Source organism: Hyperolius riggenbachi, chromosome 5, assembly GCF_040937935.1.
Source record: "Hyperolius riggenbachi isolate aHypRig1 chromosome 5, aHypRig1.pri, whole genome shotgun sequence".
Lineage (NCBI taxonomy): Eukaryota > Metazoa > Chordata > Amphibia > Anura > Hyperoliidae > Hyperolius > Hyperolius riggenbachi.
In genome coordinates, this window is record NC_090650.1 from 196,677,233 (window position 1) to 196,694,867 (window position 17,635).

The following is a 17,635-nucleotide window of genomic DNA, read 5'->3' on the forward strand; positions in this document are numbered from 1 at the left end:
TAGACATAATGATCAAATCTGGCAGAGATCGATGCCACAGTGTGGCTGCCCAATCGATCAATCAATATTTGTCCGAAAATGATTAATCCCGCATGCTGAAAAGATACCACTCAAAAGGACTAGGTGGGTGTGCGGAAGTAGTGGTGTTTAATTTCCAGTTGATCGACAAATCCCCAGCCGGTCTCTCCAATGTGTAATGTGAGCTCCCCAGAACGGTGGTGAGTGTTGCAAGTAAGTGTCTCTTACCCGCTCGGGTCACGTGATCGGGCAAGCAGAGCCATGTGACTTGACGTGTGTGAGCTATTTAAAAGTCACGCTGAAACTAAAACCAGCGTCTACCTTCATAAACCACACTGCACCACCACCGGATATCCCCTGTCTCCACCGCAGACTAGCTATTACATATATTACTACAGACAGTTGAATAGACTGCCTTTACACTATCAGATTTATTTATGAATATTACTTCTGATTCAGTTGGTTAACTATCAGGAATGGATGTCTCGGGCATAAGGGAGGATATGAGCTGTATCCTCTATGTCTATGATATCACATTTTAATTCCTATCGACATGAACATAGAACTATAATTCATGCTTCTGAAGAAGCAGTGTCATGATCTCAACCCCTTCTATGTTCCAGTGAAGGAGCTGCCACTTCCAAGTGTGAACTGTGAGTCCCAGAGAACGAGGACTGCATCCCGCGATATCCCTTAGGGTGCGAGCTTGCATGCATCCTCTATTGTTGGTACGGAGCAGGCGCATGTCGTCACACACTCGGCGTATTCTCTTTGGCATTCAGGGAGTGATTGTGCTCTGCCTGAACCTGATGTACCTTTTAATTGCTGCCAGGACTGAGCTAGTGATTTACCCATTGATTGATGCCTGGACTGACCCATTGCTTAAACATGGTTTACCCGTTGCTTGCTGCCTGGACTGACCTATTGCCTGTACTCGACTACTCTTTGGATTATCCCTTAGTATAGAGGTTGGATTGGATTCCCTCTGTATGACCCCTGGTTTGTCTGGACTATGCCTTGCTCATTCCCTGGTTGATGGTCATCTCATTAACATTTAAAGGGAACTAAGCACCCTTTCTTTCACTGGAATTTCTCCTGGCATAGAAGCTGCCATGTTCCCCCCTCCCCTTTTCACAGTCCTTATTTATAGAAGTCAGAAATGCTATCTTGACACATAGGGCCTGATTCACAAAGCGGTGCAAACTGTTTGCACACCAGTGAAAAGCCCTTTATCACGCCTAAACTCAGTTTAGGCATGATAAGAAGAAACTTGCGCAATGTTTTGCACATGCTGTTGTGCAGCGTACAGCGCGATGCGCGCGGTGCACCCATTAAACCCTATGGGTGCTGCGCGCAGAATTGCGCGATTGCCGCGGGACTTTGCGCGCGATCACCAGCACAAAGCGGTGCTAACTCAGTGGTGCACAGGTTATCACGCCTAAAGTCTTTTAGGCGTGATAACTTGGTTATCACCGCTTTGTGAATCAGGCCCATTCACTCTAGATAATCTCCTTGAAGAAAATGTCCTAATTAGCCACCCCCCTCTGTTGATGAAACGCTATTGTTTACTTCTTGGTAATGACTGCAATAAAACAATTAGCTTTCTGAAATCTCTGTGGCCTGGGATGGACAGGGAGGCATGCTGAAGTAGGCTAATAAAACTACTTTGAATGTAAAATAAAAGTAATAATGTGTCATAGTGTTGGCATGCATTTTTCATGTGCTATTGAGATGCCCTGGGTGCTAAAAATGGTGTACAGTTCACTTTAAGTGAACTTGAACTGCCAGATTATTTGTCTGTGTTTCTACCTTGTGGGTTCTGGTGGTGTCTCTGATTTCTACCATATCAGTTTAAATATCTTACGCATTTAATGGTCTGAGTGTAACCGAGTGTTGGGAGGACATACTGGTCATCCCTCGACTGAATGTGGACATGCTACATAAGGTGAAGACTGCGGAAGAAATTGGCCTGATAAAGAGAGCAAGTATTCCTCCAGGCCTTACATTATCACGGCCCCACATTAACTATCATGGAGGATATGCAGAGACAGATCGATCAATTACAACTCAACTCAGTTATAACGCAAGCTAATCCTCCCACTCAGAATCAGCCAGATGCACCCCCTGTTGCAGATCCTGTATCTGTTCCTGTAATGGTATCTGTATCTGAGTATAAGTTACCTTTACCTGAGAACTTTACAAAAGTTAGGATTAATTCCAGTGATTTCATGAATTCATGTCTGATGTATTTCTTGGTCCATCCCAAAACTTCAGGGAGTGAGATCCAGTGGGTAGCACTAACTCAGGCATGGGCAAACTTGGCCCTCCAGCTGTTAAGGAACTACAAGTCCCACAATGCATTGCAGGAGTCTGACAACCACAGTCATGACTCATAAAGGCAAATGCATTGTGGGAATTGTAGTTCTATAGCAGCTGGAGGGCCGAGTTTGCCCATGCCTGCACTAACTATATCTTTACTACAGGCTTGGACCTTAAGTTTACCCCAGATTCTCCCTGCCCTTACTTCCGTAGCTGAGTTTTTAAAGCTATGAGTATCTAATATTCTGACCCTGATCTTACTGTGACTGCTTCACAGAAGATAAGAAATTTAAGGCAGGAACAGAAGACTATGGAAGAATATGGTTCCAAGTTTAGTGGGTGGTCTGTTACCACTTGATGGAACGATCCAGCTCTCCTTGACCAATATTTGCATGGCTTGTCTGTAGCGGCTAAGGATCATTTAGTTAGCCATCCCAATCTGCTTACCTTAGATTAAGCTATTACCCTTACTATCATGGTAGACCATCGGCGTCAACAGCGCTGGCACAAAAAAAACTTGTCTTCAAAAACAGCATTGTATTGCTCATCCCGCTGCTTCTCTGAAAAGCCTATGTTCCTTCTTTGCTACAGAAAAAGCAAGATGACAATCTTTGTCTGAACTGTGGAGGCCCAGGCCATATTATCTGCACTTGTCCAGAGAAGAAAAAACACATATATCCAGGCACATCGCATCTAGTTAGGACATTAAATAAGTTAAGGAAAGGGAGGTGCTGAAGGGGGTGTGGCTAGAAAACAGCAAAAATCTATTAACCCTTCGCACTGTCGCATGCAAATGTTCAAACAAATGCATTCACAGATTCACTCATCCAGGCACAACTGTTATCCCTACAGCTAAGTTAAAAGCCGGGGTCTTAGTTCACAGAAGAATGCATTCTTATGCTTAGTCACCTATACTGCGCAGAAGTACCCAGGTAAACATAGGTGTCCTAACTCTGGCCCTGTAACATGCATAGTGCAGACATGCAAACACATTCATTGCATCAAACCTATCAATGGATTAGGAGCACACATCCTGACGTCCTCTCCTGGGACAGATAGTGCATCTTGCTAATCGCACAAAGGAGCTAACGTAATGTATCCATGTGCACCATGCACATACACCAGCATAAGCTGTGTGCATGCTGACATGCTCGATCCCCGTGGGCGGACAATGGAAGAAGCGAGCGGCTGATAAGGAACTGCCTGCGGGGATGAGTGGGAATCGATCCACGCGCCCGCGCAGACGAGCTGGGACGCGCCGGCATCAAGTCAGCGGCTCGAATTGCACCGTGTATGCCCACCATTAGAGACTTAACCCACGTCAGGCAAGATGAGCTCTATTTTCTCCTAGATTTAAATTTAACATAACATACAAACCAGGTTCAAAGAGTGTTAAAGCTGATTCTCTCTAGATGTTTTCATTTTAGTCCCTCCAGCCTCTCTGATCCTGAAAATATTGTATTTAAAGATTGTGTTATTGCTGCTCTTTTGAATTTAGTCCTCTTCTCTGATCTGTCCGAGACCTTGCTTCCCTTTCAGGATGACTCACCTCCATGAAAACCGTCAGACCAACTTTATTCACCTCTCCAATTGAGATTTCAAGTTCTTCATGTTTGGTGGCCTCCTCTAGTTAAAGATGTTCATGCCTTTATTTAAAATTGTGTTGTATGTGCCCAAAGTAAAAGTCCTTGGACTGCCCCTAGGGGGTCTTTATTGCCATTGTCTGCAACTGCCACAGATCTGTCCATGGACTTTATCGTTGACTTACCTCCATCCAACAGTATTACGCTAATGTAGGTCATTGTAGATAGACTCAGTAAGATGGCACATTTCTTCCCTAAGTTACTATAAGTTACACACTGCTTATGGCTTTCCTGAAAGGGTGGTTTTGGACAGAGGAGTCTAATTTATCTCTCAGTTTTGGCGAAGTTTCTGTTCTTTGCTCGGTATTTCTCTGTTTATTTCCTCAGAGTTTCACCCAGAAACTAATGGTCAAGCTGAGAGAACAATCATTAGAATAATACTTACATTTTTTTGTGTCAGACAATCAGAAGGAGTGTCATTTGCTTGTCATTTGCTGAATTTGCTTTCAACAATTTAATTAATGCTTCCACTCAGACATCTCATTTTCAGGTGTTCACAGGGCAAAAACCCAAATTTTCTTCTCTCTCTTGTCTAGCCTCTGACTTTCCAGTGTTAAAGGATTGGTTGACACAGGTCATGGTTAGATGGTTAGATGGTACAGAAAAACTTGGAAGTGGTTGTCAATGGACAGAAGTTTTTTTCTGATCCTCCTCTGGAATCCTTTGCCACAACACATCTGTCCCTTCCTATCTTTAAACATGCCCTCAAAATTCACTTTTTTTTGTCAAGCGTATGCACTACCTTAGGCCAGTTCACCTTTTGACCTCTAGCCAAGTTGTACTTACTACCAGATAACCTAAAACCATAGCCGGCCTTTGACCTGAGCGACTGGAGCGGTCGCTCAGGGCGCCGGCTTCCAAGGGGGCGCCTATAGCTGGTTGCTTATACTGAGGGCACCTACACCTGATTTCCTATACCGGGGGCACCTATAGCTGGCTACCTTTACTGAGGGCACCAACTCCTGGCTACCTATACTGGAGGCACCTACACCTGGCTACCTATACTGGAGGCACCTACACCTTGCTACCTAAAGGGGCACTATGGAGACCTTCAACGAACTTCCTATACTGGGGGCACCCTATGTTGAGGGCACCTACACATGAGATCCTGTACTGGGGCCACCTATACCTGGCTACCTACCTATACTGAGTCTGAGGGCATTTTTTTTGTGTGTGTGTGTGTGTGTGGGGGGGGGGGGGCGCACTGCAGCTATAATGCGTGGTGCAAATTGTCGGTGCTGTGCTATCATTCTAAATGGGGGGGTGAGAGACTAACTGTCCTACTGATTGTTTTTATTAATATTTCTGAAAAGTTCTAGTCTTCATTTTTAAGTGTATTCAAGATAATGGACTCTTTCCATCCATTCGTGGTTAATAATAGTATTTTTCTGTTATACATATGTGATGTGTCATGGAGATCTGAGCATTTGGTGTGATATGTCACAACGTCAAAAAGGTTGGGAACCACTGTCTTAGGAGATATCTCAGGAGAAAAAGTGAATAGTATTTGCATATTTTCTAAAAGTTCATGTGTTGTATATACCTCTGTGTGCGCATAGGTGCACCGCCTCCGCCCCTTCACTCATACTCAGTTTCAATATGTTGTAATGGGAGCCCACACAATAGTAATTGTAGTAGAATAACCCATTTGTATCTCATCTATAAGCACAATGTCCGTGCCCAAAGGGGAGAGAGGGGGAGTATAAAATAAAGAAAGATTTGACTTACCTAAAGAGTAGTGTATACTGGTGTTGCGCCTCTGTACCGAGCGGGCCCCACACCAGTTACTAAAGTACTTTTCATCTCATGATTGAGGGGTATCGTCTTTGAGTGGGCGGGGCAGGCATTATACGGAAGTGGTGATACAAGTCGCCCGTTCATTTCGCTCTGTGCAAGGGGCAGAAGCGCGTCATGTAAGGGCATGAGCGCCTAGACGCCATATTTATTGTTGTGCTGTTTCGCCCACTCGTTGGGCTCTGTGTAAAGCGCGGAAGTGCGTCATGTATGGGCACAAGCGCCCAGACGCCATACTTATTGTGGTATTGTGGTACTATTTCTAGGGCGGATGTGTGTCATCTCAGGGCATAATAGCCCAGACGCCATTTTAATTATGGTAATAATCTCTGGATTTGACTGCATTGTTTTATACAAGAAAAAAAGGGAGAGGGCAATTTATTCTTAGGGTATACAGTCCTTGTGGGAAAAAAAGGGGGGCAGGGTAAGATACTGGTAAACCACTATTTTAGCTTAGTATATTTAAAAAAAGAAAGAAAAATTGGAACTTAATGGATTATTCTTTATGTATTCCACTGCTTGTAGATCTTAATGAAAAATAAATAAATAAATAAATAATAATAGTAGTAATATTATAAAAGAAGAAGACCAATTCTGTAATAAAAATCAAAATCAACATCAGTTAATAAAGGGTCAGTTCTTGAAGCATATATAAAAGACACTACCCCTCAATCATGAGATGAAAAGTACTAGTAACTGGTGTGGGGCCCACTCGGTACAGAGGCGCTACACCAGTACACACTACTGCTTGGGTAAGTCAAATCTTTCTTTATTTTATACTCCCCCTCTCTCCCCTTATTTTGGGCATGGACATTGTGCTTATATATGAGATACATATGGGTTATTCTATTACAACAATTACTATCCTGTGGGCTCCCATTACAACATATTGAAACTGAGTATGGGTGAAGGGGCAGAGATGGTGCACCTATGCGCACACAGAGGTATATACAACACATGAACTTTTAGAAAATATGCAAATACTATTATTACTGCTGAGCATGGATAATTCTGTATACATGTATTCATATGCTTAGACACTCTATGGAATAAGGGCTACATTTTTTATAGATGTAATGAACATGTGGATCTACAGATATAATGAATATGCAAATGGATTTGCTAGAACTTTTTCTACTTAAAGGGACTCTGTAACAAAAATGTCATTGTGTTTTCTACCATCCTACAAGTTCCTAAACCTATTATAATGTGCTCTGGCTTACTGCAGCACTTTATACTATCACCATCTCTGTAATAAATCAGCTTATCTTTCCCCTGTTGGACTTGTCATCCTGTGTCTGGAAGGCTGCCAACTCTTCAGTGTGATCTGCTATGCATGCTCCATCTATGCACACTTGGTGTGTGTGTGTTATTTACATTAGCCAGCTTTTCTCTGCTCTCTTATCTTTTACAAGCTGGATAAATCCTCTGTTCACATACTGATGAGTCACATACTGCAGAATTACAGACAACCGGGCAGAGCTGACTGCAAGAGTAAACAAACAATCAGCTTGTAACTCTTCAGTGAGCTGCAGGGGGAAAGAAACACACAATTGATCTCTTGAGATTCAAAAGGAAGGCTGTATACAGCCTGATTGTGTATAGATTTATTTTCTATGTGTGGACATATTGTACATCAACCTACTTCCTGTTTTGGTGGCCATTTTGTTTGTTTACAAACAAACTTTTAAAAACTGTTTTTGACTACTTTTAATGCGGCGGGGAGCGGCAAAATTGTGACAGAGGGTAATAGGAGATGTCCCCTAACACACTGGTATGTTTACTTTTGTGTGATTTTAACAATACAGATTCTCTTTAAACAGAAAGGATATTGTACATTTAATTTTTACTTTTAGGTATTTTACATATATTTATATGCGAAAGCACCATACTGGCCAATGGCTACAATTTGTTCTATAAAATGAAGTGCTGAATTATCTTGAAAAAAGTTTTTTTTTATTATTTTTCCATTGCATGATCTTTTTAGAATGATGATTATTGATGATTGCTGTGGTTGTTATGGTTATTACATATGGATATCTTGTTTATTCTTTGTTTCAGTTGCTCCTCCTTGTATGTGTTTTGCCTGAGGAAGCGGGCTTGGGACCCGTGAAACGCATTGCAAACTGTCTGTTTTGGAGTGCTAATTAAATGTAATGTTATCTATACCATACAAAGTGGTTGTGTTGATTGTTGGATAGTTAAGCCCACCATTTGGTTTTAGTTTCAACAAACTTTTATTGGGCACTGAGTGCCAAAATTGCATAAACAGAGAAACATGGTAGTGTTGTACAGGAAGTCTGTGTTTGCCCAACATGGGCCACATACATTTAAAAGTACATGAAATTCAAATTACAATTACGCTCTCAATAAGATAATAGTTCGGGTGTATAGAAAATTTTAAGATAAGAACATGAACATGAATATAGAGAGGATCACAGCCGGTTCCACCGAGAAATTACAGGTGCTTATATATTGTATTGAGGGTATAGTAGTGAGGTTGCTATGACTTTCAGGTATTATAAGAACTTATGGGGGAGGACTGCAGGAGTGCGTTGATCAATTTGTGGAGATATTGTGGGGACTTAACAGGCTGAGGGGTTAAGGCCCAGTTGTATTTGGGTCCCTTTAGATAGCTTGTTGGATGCCCGAGGTTCCCACACCTTCTGGAACTGTGGGAGTCTGTCATTAATAATGGCATTAATACGCTCACATGACATTATAAGATTTATTCTCTCAAGTACTTGTAGGTATGAAAGGTGTGGAGAGTTCCAGTTAGCAGCACCATTTGGTTTTATATTGATACTACTTTTATTCTGCTGGCACCTCTGTATTCTCCAGCTTTCAAGTTAGGTCCGTTGTCGAGTGTCATACAGGATGGAGTTACCTCAATCTCTCAGGTGAGTGAGTTATTTTCATGTTTCTTTGTTTAAATCTGCTGCACAAGTTGATCCATCTGTGTCTCCTCCTCCTCCTGCAAAAACTGATGGAGAGACAGAATATGAGATGGAGAAAATTCTAAATTCTTGTAAGTTACGCAATTCTTTACATCTCATTGATTGAAAGGGGTATGGACCAGAGGAGAGATCAGGTTCATGCAGAGGAGTTGATTTCTGAGTTTCACTCTAAACATCCTAATAAACCTGGTTGTGAGCGTCCAAATGACACTCCTTGGGAGGGGAGTAATGTCACAATCTCACCACTTCTGTGATCCAGCGATAAAGCTACCACTTCAGTGTGTCAGCCGCGAGTCGCACAGAACAAGGATGGCATTCTCAACACCCCTTCAGATGCGCATTTGCATGTATCTTCTGTTGTGGCTAAGCATTGGCGTACTCACTTCTCTGCAGGAGAGCCAATCACTGGTGATGGTAATATCTGTCATTGGTGGGTGAGTTGTGTGGCTACTACTGATTGGCTGACTGTTGTATTTAAAGCTCTGGTTTGACAGTCATTCGTTGCCTGTGATAGTGTTAGTTACTGGAGCTAGCTTCTGGGTGTGTTATCTGCTTGATTGTGATCTTTTGCCTGAATCTGATTTACCATTTTGATTACTGCCAATTGCCTGAACCAACCTATTGCCTGGACCTGATTTACACTTTTCTTGCTGCCTGGAATGACCTGCTGCCTCTACTCGACTACAGTTTAGATTATCCTTTGGTATTTACAATGGATTGGATTCCTTGTGTATGACCCCTAGCTTGTCTGGACTATGCCTTGCTCATTCGATGGTTGATGGTCATCTCGTTAACAGATAAGAATTTGAGCGGCCTTATTATTTTTCTGTTTTTCTGCCTTGTGGGTGGGTTCTGGTGGTATCTCTGCGTTCTACTATATCAGTTTGAGTATCTTCTTGCGCACTTAAAGGCCTGGGTGTAACTGTATGTTGGGATGACACACTGGTCAACCCTTGACTGAGCAGGGAAGCACCAGATAAAGTGAAGACTGAAGAGGAAATTGGGACTGATTAAGAGAGCAGGAAATCCAACAGGTCTTACAAGCAGCTGGTATTACAGCCATGCAACATGTGTTAGGCTGCTATTATATTACCTTTTCGTAATAAAGGCTATGTTTTATATGTTATTAAAACATGGACCTTAAAATCCCTAACTTTTTGTTTTCCTTGTTAGACTATACTATCAACTAGGAGTGGAACTTATATTGGTGGAATAAATTATCTGATTTACATAGTTACATAGTTATTTTGGTTGAAAAAAACACATATGTCCATCGAGTTCAACCAGTATAAAGTACAACACCAGCCTGCTCCCTCACATATCCCTGTTGATCCAGAGGAAGGCGAAAAAACCCTTCCAAGGCATGCTCCAATTAGCCCCAAAAGGGAAAAATTCCTTCCCGACTCCAGACGGCAATCAGATAAAATCCCTGGATCAACATCATTAGGCATTACCTAGTAATTGTAGCCATGGATGTCTTTCAACGCAAGAAAAGCATCTAAGCCCCTTTTAAATTCAGGTATAGAGTTTGCCATAATGACTTCCTGTGGCAATGCATTCCACATCTTAATCACTCTTACTGTATAGAACCCTTTCCTAAATAAATGGCTAAAACATTTTTCCTCCATGCGCAGATCATGTCCTCTAGTCCTTTGAGAAGGCCTAGGGACAAAAAGCTCATCCGCCAAGCTATTAAATTGCCCTCTGATGTATTTATACATGTTAATTAGATCCCCTCTAAGGCATCTTTTCTCTAGACTAAATAAGCCCAGTTTATCTAACCTTTCTTGGTAAGTGAGACCTTCCATTCCACGTATCAATTTTGTTGCTCGTCTCTGCACCTGCTCTAAAACTGCAATATCTTTTTTGTAATGTGGTGCCCAGGACTGAATTCCATATTCCAGATGTGGCTTTACTAGAGAGTTAAACAGGGGCAATATTATGCTAGCATCTCGAGTTTTTATTTCCCTTTTAATGCATCCCAAAATTTTGTTAGCTTTAGCTGCAGCGGCTTGGCATTGAGTACGATTATTTAACTTGTTGTCGATGAGTACACCTAAGTCCTTCTCCAAGTTTGATGTCCCCAACTGTATCCCATTTATTTTGTATGGTGCTAGACCATTGGTACGACCAAAATGCATGACTTTACATTTTTCAACATTGAATTTCATCTGCCATGTATGTGCCCATATAGCCATCCTATCCAGATCCTGTTGCAATATGAAACTATCTTCCTGAGAGTTGATGATTCTGCACAATTTTGTATCATCTGCAAAAATAGCAGCATTGCTCACTACTGCATCTACTAGGTCATTAATAAATAAATTGAAGAGCACTGGACCCAGAACAGAACCCTGTGGTACCCCACTGCTAACAGTCTCCCATTTTGTAACGATTGTGGAACTTTCTCCGTGAGCAGCGCACAACGCGTGCGCTGATACGGCGGAAATCCTCCACAAGCGTATAATTGCAGGCACCCAGCAAAAGGTGCTACGCACCCGTAGAGGGAAATTCCTGTCGGCAGATGGCGCTGGGGAGTGCAGAGGAACCAATCCTCTGTACCCCCACAAATGCCAGACAGGAATTGTACGAAGCGCAGAACGCAATTGCAAGAGAAGCGATTGCGAATGAGAACGAGCAAAGGGACAGATTGTATGTGTGTGCACCAATCTAGTCGCCACCCCGCGACCGCGCACACACAACAGCAGATACAAAACAGAAACGCAACCGCAAGAAAGGCGATTGCCAGAAGTGACACAAGGCAGATCAGAACAGAATACGAGGATAGCAAAGGCACAGCAAATCATACAATGAGGAGATGCGGAAAATAACAAACGCTAGCTAACCGCGAACACCGCACTCATTCGCAACAGTGCACGCGGTTATGCGCGGTCTCCACGTGATAAGCACAATAGAGACAAGCACGCCTAACTAACCATCGACAGACAAACATGAAACAGAGGACGCAAACACTTGCTTAACGGTTACCTCACCGAGCCTCCAGCAAGCGGTCGTAGCAGAAAAGACAGACACACGAAAACAGGGACAAGCGATAGATATGATCCACAGCACTAGCGAAAGTGGCTAGCGCGATCCAGGAAGACAGAACAGAACGATCCACAGCACTAGCGCGAAGCGAGTGCGATCCAGGTACAGAGTAGCAGAACAGAAGGATCCACAGCACTAGCGCAAAGTGGTTAGCGCGATCCAAAGAGACAGAACAGAAGGATCCACAGCACTAGTGAAAAGTGGCTAGCGCGATCCAAAGAGACAGAACAGAAGGATCCCCAGCCCTAGCGCAAGATGCTAGTGCGATCCCAGTGAGACAGATCAGAAGAGATAGCTGGTAGCAACCGCTGCACCAGCTATACTCCAAGAACAGAGATCAGAACGATTTCCTGTCGACCACCGTTGGGACAGGACAATCGCAACAGACAAACAAAACAGATAAACAATCCTAACTGCACTAGGGAACCTGCCTAGCACAGTTTCCAGGAATTACTCTAAGCTGATCTTCAAACAAAGAGCATGGCTGACACTCTCCAGAGTGTTTCACAGGAAGGAATCCATATGAACAGCGAAGCATTGTGGGAAACACATAGTACTTATAGTACACGCCTCCAATGAATGTGGCCAGGCAATTTGCATGACAACGTATGCAAATTCCTCAGCAAGCACAAGCTGCAAAACTGACAGAAGCTCTTCTTTCCAGAGTCCTGCAGCATGCAAACCTACACAATGGTCAAAAAGCTGTCTGCCTGCACAGGCAGCTGAGCAAATCATCACAGTACCCCCCCCCCCCTCCAGGGTCGAATTCCAGACGACCCTCAAAAGTGCTATTAGCAACAGACTCAAACTGAAGACTCATGAAGGTCGGGACAGTCCGACAAGGTCCAATTCCAGAGTCAGTCCATCCGAAACCGACCTCATCGGAAACAGAAGCCACCGAAACATGCCCATCAGCACTACAAGTCTCAGCGTAACACCCATCAGGACTGTGGATACCAGAGAAGAAGCCACCGAAACCCTCCAGACAATACCCACCACCTTCCAAGGAGTGTCCGAAAATACCAAATCTGCCACAAAACCTGTTCGAAGTGTCCCTTACAACACAAAAGCCACCGTTGATCTTATCCAGGGTACCAAGCAAAATTTCTCCCGCAATCTCCCAGAACCTTTTGAAGCTCCACAGAGATCCCAAGAGGGCAAAACAATCACCAGGCTCACATGGAGAACTATCAAGAACCCCTATGGAACCAATGACAATTCCAGACTCAGAATTACGAGGACACCCATCAAGATCAAGACTTTCAGAGACCACTTCTGGGCATGCAAGCAGGCAGGCTAAATCAGAACATGTCTCCACCGAGGAAGCATCTGAGTATGCTGGTAACCGAGGCACACTTGAGCTTTCTGGGTCACAGAGCACATTGGGGTACACCAGCACAGGAGAAACCTCAGGACATGTTGGGGAACTGCCAACCTCAGAGTCTGACACGAGGAAACCAAAACCAGGACCGGGCAGAGAATCATCACGAGCAATGGTCTCAAGCACTGGACTTTCAAAAGAAGACTCGGATATAAATTCGGAAATTTCTGTGACTGCAATATCATCATTGACAACACATGACTGAAGCTCCACCAGAGCTGAAAAGGTAGCCAGCAAGGCAGCAATGCCTACGGAAGAGGGCAACACCTCAGAAGGACTTGTGGGGCAGGAGACATCTCCTACAAGTTCTGCACCCTTTGGGAGGAACTCAGAGACCTTCAGGACATCAAACAAGACCTCAGGAACATCATTTTTCAAGTTTTCTAAGAAGGATTCTGTACTATCCATGTTACAGGGCAAAACTGGAACTTTATTTTGTGAACAGGGCAGATGTCCCAGGGAAGGTTCCACCATAAACTGAGACTGAATTTCATCATCATGAGTGGAACGTACAGGAATATTCACTGGACCACACACTGACTCCCTAACTTTAATCTCGCTGCACCCAGAATTCTGCGTAGCAGTCAAACTAGCTTGCAATTCCAAAACTGCAGAAAGACAGGTAAAAATAGCAGCAATACCTAGACGAGCCTCTAGGGGCAGGGCAGGAGATATTGTACAAGGCAATATTGACTCATCCAGAGTACAGGGTGGAGAGTCAGAACTTTCTTCAAAGCAAGAAAGGGACTCCCAAATGTCAGTGTGATTGGACATCATTTTGTTATTCATGGTACAGGGCAGGCTCAGAGAAACTTTCTCTTGACCCAGCAGAGCTGTTTCAGAGTCAGATTCGCAAAACCGAAGCGCTGTCTCACTCTTAGATTCGGCTAACAATGTCAAATCCGAGGAGCCAGAACGCAAAACCTGCGAATCAAAAATCGCTTTAGGTTGTGAAACTGATGCTTCCATAGTGCAAACCTCCGCGATCTGCGGAGCAGACTGCAAGGCATCTAGGACCGAAACACTGGAGCAACTGTCCCCAGGCAACGGGCCCTTACAGGTTTGAACAGGGTGAGACAGAGACTCATTTGCAGAAGAAATAGCGACATCAACAGGATAAACTTTATTAGGCATATTAATTTTACTTTTGACGCTGCATAGTCGAGGAATTTCCCCCATAGCAGGGTCACAGACGGAAGATCTCAAAGATCTGTTTCTAAATGGAAAAGGACCCCACACATCCTTGAGGAAACCGGCAGACTCATGCCGATCACAATCTGCAGGAACATCCGAGAAACAGGCATCAGATCGCACAGATTCAAACTGCACACTGTCAGGAGAGAATCCTTCAGGATTCGCACAGGAATCAACCACAGCGGCATACTCATTCATTTCAGATTGCACAAAGTCAAGACTCTCATGCTTTACCCCAGAAAGGCAGGAACAATCATCCGACAACGATGTCTCTTTATTGGAATCAATTGGTTGCTGTGTGTGCAACTCATCCAAAATCGTTTGCCATACATAGATCACCAGATCCACATCATCCTTGTCACATTTATCGGAATCAATCAGAAGGTACATAGAATCGAGACAAGCATTCAAGACATCTTCGCTTTTTGCGATGTAAAAATCGCAAAAGGCTTTCCAATCAAAATCGAATTCCTCCAGCAAGGCCCCAACATCCCAGGAAGCAAATGGGGGTTCAAACAAGCCAGTATCTAGATAATCTGCATATGGGTGGAGTTCAGGAACAAGAACAGATTTTTTAACTGCTTTAATATAGTATGCGATCCTACCTATAGCAGAATCCACATAAGCTTTGGATTGGGGCAAAAAACCTGGAGATTGAGCAACATCATCATACACGTCATTAGGGAGTGTTTTATTCAGATGCTTGCGCTTTTTAGTTTTTCCCTTTTTTGCAACTTTGCATGTCTGCTGTTTAAAACCTGAAGTGGCAACAGACACATTGAACTGATTGTCATACTGAAAGGTTTTGCATGGAAGGGAAAGATCAGCTGACCTATCAGCAGCTACACACTCAATCAGAGCAGGTGGCAAGCCAGGCAGTTTAAACCAGTGAGAGAATATCACTGCAAGAAACCGATACAGATTATCATTCCAGGAATTGATTTTTAACAGATCATACGCCCAGGTGAACAAATCGTCTTTTAAGAGCACATAGGCAAACAGAAGAGCCGGCGTGGATGGATCAGAAATCTGAAAGGTGGGATTCAGACAAAACCTCACACATTCAGAAAGAAATTCCGCCTTGGTCTCTGAATTTAGACTTTTAAAGCTCTTAAAGACACAGGACCCAAACTCGACAAAATCGTACAAATCAGAAATTCCGTCTACAGTGGGGTTTTGGGTTGGGCTGTTCATACTGTAACAATTGTGGAACTTTCTCTGTGAGCAGCGCACAACACTGGCGCTGATACGGCGGAAATCCTCCACAAGCGTATAATTGCAGGCACCCAGCAAAAGGTGCTACGCACCCGTAGAGGGAAATTCCTGTCGGCAGATGGCGCTGGGGAGTGGAGAGGAACCAATCCTCTGTACCCCCACAAATGCCAGACAGGAATTGTACGAAGCGCAGAACACAATCGCAAGAGAAGCGATTGCGAATGAGAACGAGCAAAGGGACAGATTGTATGTGTGTGCGCCAATCTAGTCGCCACCCCGCGACCGCGCACACACAACAGCAAATATGAAACAGAAACGCAACCGCAAGAAAGGCGATTGCCAGAAGTGACACAAGGCAGATCAGAACAGAATACGAGGATAGCAAAGGCACAGCAAATCATACAATGAGGAGATGCGGAAAATAACAAACGCTAGCTAACCGCGAACACCGCACTCATTCGCAACAGTGCACACGGTTATGCGCGGTCTCCACGTGATAAGCACAATAGAGACAAGCACACCTAACTAACCATCGACAGACAAACATGAAACAGAGGACGCGAACGCTTGCTTAACGGTTACCTCACCGAGCCTCCAGCAAGCGGTCGTAGCAGACAAGACAGACACACGAAAACAGGGACAAGCGAGAGACAGGATCCACAGCACTAGCGAAAGTGGCTAGCGCGATCCAGGAAGACAGAACAGAAGGATCCACAGCACTAGCGCGAAGCAAGTGCGATCCAGGTACAGAGTAGCAGAACAGAAGGATCCACAACACTAGCGCAAAGTGGTTAGTGCGATCCAAAGAGACAGAACAGAAGGATCCACAGCGCTAGCGAAAAGTGGCTAGCGCGATCCAAAGAGACAGAACAGAAGGATCCACAGCGCTAGCGCAAGATGCTAGTGCGATCCCAGTGAGACAGATCAGAAGAGATAGCTGGTAGCAACCGCTGCACCAGCTATACTCCAAGAACAGAGATCAGAACGATTTCCTGTCGACCACCGTTGGGACAGGACAATCGCAACAGACAAACAAAACAGATAAACAATCCTAACTGCACTAGGGAACCTGCCTAGCACAGTTTCCAGGAATTACTCTAAGCTGATCTTCAAACAAAGAAGTGGAGATCGGCACCATCTAATGTATTCAGCTCAAGTAGTTTATTATAAAGACATCTTGACAATAAAACGACGTTTCGGAGGTGAACCTCCTTTATCAAGTTCCTGTCAGTGTCTAATTAACATTGAATCACACTCTCTCTTTATATACACCACCATGGAAAATGAGCCAATCACGCCAGTGGGGTCGCCTCTGGCGACCAATCCCCTGCTGTCACGCTCAGCGGACCTGATGGGGAACTATATGTGCGCATACAGCGTGCGCACAGTCTAGGAGGAACTCTCCAGGCGGCGGGGCGGAAACGGCGCAGCCCGAGCCCACAGAGCGCACCGCCGACCAATAGGGAGACACTCAGCGTTGACATCACCATCAGGTCACGCCCCTAAATGAGGCGGACCTGATGGGGAACTGAGCGCTCCCTCGGCAGTCAAAGAACCGCCCATTGTCCGGTGACATCATCACGGAGAGCGTGAATCGCTCCCCATGCGCGTCAAGGTACGCCTACGTGGGTGAAGGTACGCCTTCCGCCCCGCCGTCTGGCCAAAGAGCCAATAGCATGCGTGAGCCAGCGGCATAGTAAACAAAGGGAAAACCATGACATCTAGTGTTGCAAAAATGAACTGCATATAACATCTAATATTAAGGGAAATAGACTACATATATGTGTCTACATCAAGGAAACCTATCATATCTCACATATTTAGCAGTACATAAGAAATAGCTGATAATATACAGTATACTATATTCTTATTCAGACCCTTTATAAGGAAGAAACTAGATATTATTAATAAATATCAGAGAACATCAAAGGAGAAAACACCAGAAAAAGTCAGAAAAAACAGAGAAAAAGGGGGGGGGGGGGGGGGGGACAACAACCTTCAATATCACAAAAAAGGGACCATATCATATTCTCTATTCATACCCCTAGGTTCAATTGTATCTAATC